Raw genomic sequence first — 8,602 nt, 5'->3', positions numbered from 1 at the left:
TTCAATGCTAGAGATGAAAGAATAGTTTTCACAAAAGTTAGCTAAACGAGTTTTAGAGCGAGTGATTCTCCTGGTTTGAATATCATTGTAGATTTGCTCGACGGGATGGTCTTTAGAAATTCTTGCTCGAACTCGTGAAAGCTTTTGCTTGTTTCTTGGATGAACTTCTTCTTCATCTTATTCTTCTTCTTGGCCTTCTTCATTGTTGGCGTTGTCGTTCTCTTGTCGTGGTGGAGAAGGAGGTTGTTGACGTTCATCTTGATGTACTTCCTCGTTTTCTTCATCTTGGTGTGTCCCACTTGTGGATGCTTCTGTATCAACTCTTGGTTCACCTTGTCGTGAAGTAGAAGCTTCCACTTGGACGGACGAGGTACTCTCCTTCACCTCGGTTGGACGGACCTTGCCAATAGACAAGTCTTGGATTGCTTCCGAAGGATCTTTGTCTCCTACATCAATTGGCAATTGCTCTACTTGCGAGCCGTTAGATTCATCAAACTTCACATCTACTGTCTCTACAACCTTTCGGGTGAAATTTTTGTAGACACGGTAAGTGTGAGAGTTTGAACCATAACCTAGTAGGAAACCTTCGTGAGACTTAGGAGCAAATTTAGAACGATGATGCTTATCAAGAATGTAGCACTTTGAGCCGAATACTCGAAAGTATCCAACTTGGGGTTTGTTACTGGTGAGGAGCTCATATGCCGTCTTGCCAAGTAGCTTGTGAAGATACAAGCGATTTGTTGCATGACAAGCTGTCTCAACCGTTTCTGCCCAAAAGTGCTTCGGTGTCTTGTACTCATCAAGCATAGTTCTCGCCATTTCGATGAGCGTCCGGTTCTTCCTCTCAACAACTCCATTTTGTTGAGGTGTGTACGTAGACGAGAACTCATGTGAAATCCCTTCTTCGTCAAGAAAGGTGTCCACATTTGCGTTCTTGAACGCCGTTCCGTTGTCGCTGCAAACCTTCTTGATCTTCACTTCAAATTGATTTTGGGCCTTCCTAGCAAAGTGTTTGACAATCTTTTGGACCTGCGATTTATTATCGAGAAAGAACACCCATGTAAATCTTGAAAAATCATCAACTATAACTAGACCAAAAGAATTTCCACTGAGACTCTTGTAAGAGTTGGGACCAAAAAGATCCATGTGAAGTAGCTCGAGTGGCCTCCTTGTGGTCATGATGTTCTTCACGGGATGCCTTCCTCCAACCTGTTTACCTGCTTGAGAAGCACTGCAAAGTCTGTCCTTATCAAATATGACATTGTTAACACCAAGGATATGATTCCCTTTAATAAGCTTATCAAGGTTTCGCATGCCAACATGACCTAATCGTCTATGCCATAACCAACCATTTGAGGATTTAGCAATGAAGCAAGTTTTAGGTTGAGCCTTTTTAGTGAAATCAACAATGTATAGATCACCTCTACGCACACCGGTAAAGACCATTTTATGATTATCTCGACGAAACACTTGGCAATCTACTTCAGTAAATAGGACATTAAAACCGAAATCAGCAAGTCTAGATACTAAAAGTAAGTTGTATCCAAGAGATTCAACGAGCATGACATTTTGAATGGAGTTATCATGTGATATGGCCACCTTACCGAGGCCAACCGCCTTACCCTTTGAGTTGTCACCGAAAGTGACATACTTTCGAGGACTATCGTTTTCAGCAAGCTCACGAAACATGTCTTTATCTCCGGTCATGTGATCGGTAGATCCACTGTCAAGAACCCATTCCTTTCCTCCTGACATATATCCCCGAAGATTTGCCATAAGACCAAAATGTCTCATTGCATCATCAAGATCGAAGTCACTATCATCATCCTCATCATAGTATCCTGTAGGGGAATGTTGCAGAAAATTAAATTTTTTTCTACGGTTTCACCAAGATCCATCTATGAGTTCATCTAAGCAACGAGTCAAGGGAGTGAGTTTGCATCTACATACCACTTGTAGATCGCGTGCGGAAGCATTCGAGGGAACGGTGATGATGGAGTCGTACTCGACGTGATTCAGATCACCGATGACCAAGTGCCGAACGGACAACACCTCCGCGTTCAACACACGTACGAAACGGACGACGTCTCCTCCGTATTGATCCAGCAAGGAGGAAGGAGAGGTTGAGGAAGACAGCTCCAACGGCAGCACGACGGCGTGGTGTTGGTGGAGAAGCAGTACTCCGGCAGGGCTTCGCCAAGCTCCTGACGGAGGAGGAGAGGTGTTGGGGAGGGGAGGGGCTGCGCCTTGGCTTGGGGTGTGCAGCCCTCCCCTCACCCCTCTATTTATAGGGGAAGGGGGAAGGGGGCCGGCCCCTCTAGATGAGATCTAGAGGGGGGGGGCGGTGGCCAGGGAGGGGGGCTTGCCCCCCAAGCAAGGGGGGCGCCCCCTCTAGGGTTCCCCCCAACCCTAGGCGCATGGGCCCAAGGGGGGGGGGGGGCGCCCAGCCCTCCAGGGGCTGGCTCCTGCCCCATGTAGCCCATGTGCCCCCCCGGGAGTGGTGGCCCCTCCCGGTGGACCCCCGGAACCCCTCCGGTGGCCCCGGTACAATACCGATATGCCCCCGAAACTTTCCGGTGTCTGCATGACAACTTCCCATATATAAATCTTTACCTCCGGACCATTCCGGAACTCCTCGTGACATCCGGGATCTCATCCAGGACTCCGAACAACATTCGGTAATCACATACAAGTCTTCCTAATAACCCTAGCGTCGCCGAACCTTAAGTGTGTAGACCCTACGGGTTCGGGAGACACACAGACATGACCGAGACGGCTCTCCGGTCAATAACCAACAGCGGGATCTGGATACCCATGTTGGCTCCCACATGCTCCTCGATGATGTCATCGGATGAACCACGATGTTGAGGATTCAATCAACCCCGTATGCAATTCCCTTCGTCAATCGGTATGTTACTTGCCCGAGACTCGATCGTCGGTATCCCAATACCTCGTTCAGTCTCGTTACCGGCAAATCACTTTACTCGTACCGTAATGCATGATCCCGTGACCAAACACTTGGTCACTTTGAGCTCATTATGATGATGCACTACCGAGTGGGCGCAGTGATACCTCTCCGTCATACGGAGTGACAAATCCCAGTCTTGATCCGTGTCAACCCAACAGACACTTTCGGAGATACCTGTAATGCACCTTTATAGTCACCCAGTTACGTTGTGACATTTGGTACACCCAAAGCACTCCTACGGTATCCGGGAGTTACACGATCTCATGGTCTAAGGAAGAGATACTTGACATTGGAAAAGCTCTAGCAAAACGAACTACACGATCTTGTGCTATGCTTAGGATTGGGTCTTGTCCATCACATCATTCTCCTAATGATGTGATCCCATTGTCAACGACATCTAATGTCCATAGTCAGGAAACCATGACTATCTGTTGACCAACGAGCTAGTCAACTAGAGGCTTACTAGGGACGTATTGTGGTCTATGTATTCACATGTGTATTACGATTTCCGGATAATACAATTATAGCATGAATAAAAGACAATTATCATGAACAAGGAAATATAATAATAATCCTTTTATTATTGCCTCTAGGGCATATTTCCAACAGTCTCCCACTTGCACTAGAGTCAATAATCTAGTTACATTGTGATGAATCGAACACCCATAGAGTTCTGGTGTTGATCATGTTTTGCTCGCGAGATAGGTTTAGTCAACGGATCTGCGACATTCAGATCTGTATGTACTTTGCAAATATCTATATCTCCATCTTGAACATTTTCGCGGATGGAGTTGAAACGACGCTTGATGTGCCTGGTCTTCTTGTGAAACCTGGGCTCCTTGGCAAGGGCAATAGCTCCAGTGTTGTCACAGAAGAGTTTGATCGGCCCCGACGCATTGGGTATGACTCCTAGGTCGGTGATGAACTCCTTCACCCAAATTGCTTCATGCGCTGCCTCCGAGGCTGCCATGTACTCCGCTTCACATGTAGATCCCGCCACGACGCTCTGCTTGCAGCTGTACCGGCTTACTGCTCCACCATTCAACATATACACGTATCCGGTTTGTGACTTAGAGTCATCCAGATCTGTGTTGAAGCTAGCGTCGACGTAACCCTTTACGACGAGCTCTTCGTCACCTCCATAAACGAGAAACATGTCCTTCGTCCTTTTCAGGTACTTTAGGATATTCTTGACCGCTGTCCAGTGTTCCTTGCCAGGATTACTTTGGTACCTTCCTACCAAACTTACGGCAAGGTTTACATCAGGTCTGGTACACATCATGGCATACATAATAGATCCTATGGCTGAGGCATAGGGGATGACACTCATCTCTTCTTTATCTTTTGCCGTGGTCGGGCATTGAGCCGAGCTCAATCTCACACCTTGCAATATAGGTAAGAACCCCTTCTTAGACTGATCCATTTTGAACTTCTTCAAAATCTTATCAAGGTATGTGCTTTGTGAAAGACCTATGAGGCGTCTCGATCTATCTCTATAGATCTTGATGCCTAATATATAAGCAGCTTCTCCAAGGTCCTTCATTGAAAAACACTTATTCAAGTAGGCCTTAATGCTGTACAAAAGTTCTATATCATTTCCCATCAAAAGTATGTCATCTACATATAAAATGAGAAATGCTACAGAGCTCCCACTCACTTTCTTGTAAACGCAGGCTTTTCCATAAGTCTGCATAAACCCAAACGCTTTGATCACCTCATCAAAACGAATATTCCAACTCCGAGATGCTTGCACCAGCCCATAAATGGATCGCTGGAGCTTGCATACTTTGTTAGCATTCTTAGGATCAACAAAACCCTCCGGCTGCATCATATATAGTTCTTCCTTAAGATGCCCGTTAAGGAATGCCGTTTTGACGTCCATCTGCCATATCTCATAATCATAGTATGCGGCAATTGCTAACATGATTAGGACGGACTTAAGCTTCACTACGGGAGAGAAAGTCTCATCGTAGTCAATCCCTTGAACTTGCCGATAACCCTTAGCGACAAGTCGAGCTTTATAGATGGTGACATTACCATCCGCGTCCGTCTTCTTCTTAAAGATCCATTTGTTTTCTATCGCTCGCCGATCATCGGGCAAGTCAGTCAAAGTCCATACTTTGTTTTCATACATGGATTCTATCTCGGATTTCATGGCTTCTAGCCATTTGTTGGAATCTGGGCCCGCCATTGCTTCTTCATAGTTCGAAGGTTCACCGTTGTCCAACAACATGATTTCCAGGACAGGGTTGCCGTACCACTCTGGTGCGGAACGTGTCCTTGTGGACCTACGAAGTTCAGTAGCAACTTGATCCGAAGTACCTTGATCATCATCATTATTTTCCTCTTCAGTTGGTGTAGGCATCACAGGAACATTTTCCTGAGCTGCACTACTATCCTGTTCAAGAGGTAGTACTTCATTGAGTTCTACTTTCCTCCCACTTAGTTCTTTCGAGAGAAACTCTTTTTCCAGAAAGGATCCGTTCTTGGCAACAAAGATCTTGCCCTCGGATCTTAAGTAGAAGGTATACCGAATGGTTTCTTTAGGGTATCCTATGAAGACGCATTTTTCCGACTTGGGTTCGAGCTTTTCAGGTTGAAGTTTCTTGACATAAGCATCACATCCCCAAACTTTTAGAAACGACAGCTTAGGTTTCTTCCCAAACCATAATTCATACGGTGTCGTCTCAACGGATTTAGACGATGCCCTATTTAAAGTGAATGTAGCTGTCTCTAGAGCATATCCCCAAAATGATAGCGGTAAATCAGTAAGAGACATCATAGACCGCACCATATCCAATAGAGTGCGATTACGACGTTCGGACACACCGTTTCGCTGAGGTGTTCCAAGCGGCGTGAGTTGTGAAATGATTCCACATTTTCTTAAGTGTGTACCAAATTTGTGACTTAAATATTCTCCTCCACGATCCGATCATAAGAATTTTATCTTTCGGTCACGTTGATTCTCTACTTCATTCTGAAATTCCTTGAACTTTTCAAAGGTCTCAGACTTGTGTTTCATCAAGTAGACATACCCATATCTACTCAAGTCATCAGTGAGAGTGATAACATAACGATATCCTCCGCGAGCCTCAACACTCATTTGACCGCACACATCGGTATGTATGATTTCCAACAAGTTGGTTGCTCGCTCCATTGTTCCGGAGAACGGAGTCTTGGTCATTTTGCCCATGAGGCATGGTTCGCATGTGTCAAATGATTCATAATTGAGAGACTCTAAAAGTCCATCAGCATGGAGCTTCTTCATGCGCTTGACACCAATGTGACCAAGGCGGCAGTGCCACAAGTATGTGGGACTGTCGTTATCAACTTTACATCTTTTGGTATTCACGCTATGAATATGTGTAACATTACGTTCGAGATTCATCAAGAATAAACCATTGACCATCGGGGCATGACCATAAAACATATCTCTCATATAAATAGAACAGCCATTATTCTCGGATTTAAATGAGTAGCCATCTCGTATTAAACGAGATCCAGATACAATGTTCATGCTCAAACTTGGCACTAAATAACAATTATTGAGGTTTAAAACTAATCTCGTAGGTAAATGTAGAGGTAGCGTGCCAACGGCGATCACATCGACCTTGGAACCATTCCCGACGTGCATTGTCACCTCGTCCTTCTCCAGTCTCCGCTTATTCCGCAGCTCCTTTAGTGTTGCCGGCCTTCTTGTCCGCTAAGTATTTGGGGCAGTTCCGCTTCCAGTGACCCTTCCCCTTGCAATAAAAGCACTCAGTTTCAGGCTTGGGTCCATTCTTTGACTTCTTCCCGGCAACTGGCTTACCGGGCGCGGCAACATCTTTGCCGTCCTTCTTGAAGTTCTTCTTACCCTTGCCCTTCTTGAACTTAGTGGTCTTATTGACCATCAACACTTGATGTTCTTTCTTGATTTCAACCTCTGCTGACTTCAGCATTGAAAATACTTCAGGAATGGTCTTCACCATCCCCTGCATATTGTAGTTCATCACAAAGCTCTTGTAGCTTGGTGGGAGCGACTGAAGGATTCTGTCAATGACTGCCTCGTCCGGGAGGTTAATGTCCAGCTGAGACAGGCGGTTGTGCAACCCAGACATTTTGAGTATATGCTCACTGACAGAACTATTTTCCTCCATCTTACAACCATAGAACTTGTCGGAGACTTCATATCTCTCGACCCGGGCATGAGCTTGGAAAACTAGTTTCAGCTCCTCGAACATCTCATATGCTCCGTGTTGCTCAAAACGCTTTTGGAGCCCTGGTTCTAAGCTGTAAAGCATGCCGCACTGAATGAGGGAGTAATCATCAGCACGTGTCTGCCAAACGTTCAAATCGTCTTGCAGTACTGGGAGAGCAGGTGGGTCACCTAACGGTGCTTCAAGGACATAAGCTTTCTTGGCAGCTATGAGGATGATCCTCAGGTTCCGGACCCAGTCCGTATAGTTGCTGCCATCATCTTTCAGCTTGGTTTTCTCTAGGAACGCGTTGAAGTTCATGTTGACATGAGCGTTGGCCATTTGATCTACAAGACATATTTTGCAAAAAGTTTTAGACTAAGTTCATGATAATTAAGTTCATCTAATCAAATTATTTTAATGAACTCCCACTCAGATTAGACATCCCTCTAGTCATCTAAGTGTTACACGATCCGAGTTGACTAGGCCGTGTCCGATCATCACGTGAGACGGACTAGTCATCATCGGTGAACATCTCCATGTTGATCGTATCTTCCATATGACTCATGTTCGACCTTTCGGTCTCTTGTGTTCCGAGGCCATGTCTGTACATGCTAGGCTCGTCAAGTTAACCCTAAGTGTTCTGCATGTGTAAATCTGTCTTACACCCGTTGTATGTGAACGTAAGGATCTATCACACCCGATCATCACGTGGTGCTTCGAAACGACGAACTTTAGCAACGGTGCACAGTTAGGGGGAACACTTTCTTGAAATTATTATAAGGGATCATCTTATTTACTACCGTCGTTCTAAGTAAACAAGATGCAAAAACATAATAAACATCACATGCAATTATATAGTAGTGACATGATATGGCCAATATCATATAGCTCCTTCGATCTCTATCTTCGGGGCTCCATGATCATCTTCGTCACCGGCATGACACCATGATCTCCATCATCATGATCTCCATCATCGTGTCTTCATGAAGTTGTCACGCCAACGACTACTTCTACTTCTATGGCTAACGCGTTTAGCAACAAAGTAAAGTAATTTACATGGCGTTCTTCAATGACATGCAGGTCATACAAAAATAAAGACAACTCCTATGGCTCCTGCCGGTTGTCATACTCATCGACATGCAAGTCATGATTCCTATTACAAGAACATGATCTCATACATCACAATATATCATTCATCATTCATCACAACTTCTGGCCATATCACATCACATGACAATTGCTGCAAAAAACAAGTTAGACGTCCTCTAATTGTTGTTGCATCTTTTACGTGGCTGCAATTGGGTTCTAGCAAGAACGTTTTCTTACCTACGAATAACCACAACGTGATTTTTTGTTAACTTCTATTTACCCTTCATAAGGACCCTTTTCATCGAATCTGCTTCAACTAAAGTGGGAGATACAGACACCCGCCAGCCACCTTATGCAACTAGTG

The sequence above is a fragment of the Triticum dicoccoides genome, chromosome 6B (assembly GCF_002162155.2).
Source record: "Triticum dicoccoides isolate Atlit2015 ecotype Zavitan chromosome 6B, WEW_v2.0, whole genome shotgun sequence".
NCBI lineage: Eukaryota > Viridiplantae > Streptophyta > Magnoliopsida > Poales > Poaceae > Triticum > Triticum dicoccoides.
The sequence above is the reverse complement of the archived record's forward strand: the minus strand, read 5'-3'. Positions refer to the sequence as shown.